Source organism: Octopus bimaculoides, chromosome 16, assembly GCF_001194135.2.
Source record: "Octopus bimaculoides isolate UCB-OBI-ISO-001 chromosome 16, ASM119413v2, whole genome shotgun sequence".
In the NCBI taxonomy this organism is placed as follows: Eukaryota; Metazoa; Mollusca; class Cephalopoda; order Octopoda; family Octopodidae; genus Octopus; species Octopus bimaculoides.
This window is the reverse complement of record NC_068996.1, coordinates 47,855,621-47,856,622: the sequence shown is the minus strand read 5'-3', so window position 1 is coordinate 47,856,622 and position 1,002 is coordinate 47,855,621.

Below are 1,002 nucleotides of genomic sequence, written 5' to 3'. Positions count from 1 at the left end.
GTCTGATTGTTACGTGAATAAACAGGATATTGGTAGATAACTGGAACATAAACAGCAGGAAAAGAGGATTTACAGAAGGTGACAGCAGCGGCGAACGGTATGGTAGCAGCAAAAGTGGACTGAAAGAGGGGAGAGAAAGAGAGAGAGGGGGGGGAGAAAACGTGAGAGAGAAAGGGACAGCCTCCACCTCATTTACTCCAAAAATAAGGAATACCCCGATATAAATATAAACACGCAACACTGACATAGGTGTGTGCTTGTTCTATGTGTGTGTGTGTGTGTGTGTGTGTGTGTGCGTGCGTGCGCGTGCGAGTGTGTGTATGTGTGGATGGATGGATAGATGGATGGTTGGTTGTGTGTATGTCTGTTATACATGTAAGTAGGTAAATAGGTAGGTAGGTACCTATGTAGATAGGTGTGTGTACGTGCAACGAGTGCTACGTGTCCCATCAGGATGTAGAAGTTATATGGAGTTACCTTCTCTTAGATGAGGTGCTAAAGAGCAGAAAGGTTTCACCTACACTGGGCCCAATGACGGCGTCGGTAGTGTCCGTCCGGGAGCAATTCCGTGGCTGGGACTCTAACAAGTGTTAGGGATCCGGGTAACAACAGAAACTACGACGTGGTATCACACCCTTCGAAACGCTAGAACTTCAGAACCAGGATGCGGCTTTAAGCCAGACCCATTTTCAAGGATGTGAGAATAGAGGTTGACTCTGCACAAATCATGCTACTACAATAACATATACGTCGTGCAAGCCGTTCCGGTAAACCAGTTCATACCAACTCCACGCTTTCTATTTAAGTCCAGTGGCGGTGGTGGAAAGTAGCGACGGAGATTGCTAAAAGGATCCTAAAGAAAGATGTGCAAATGGCGGCCATAAGGTGATGGTCCGTCAAAGCAGTTATAAGTTGAACCTTCATTTGTCGAAGCGACAAAAGGGCCCGTCATGTTTGCGTGCATGTTTCTATAAATCCAAGTGTATATATATATATATATAT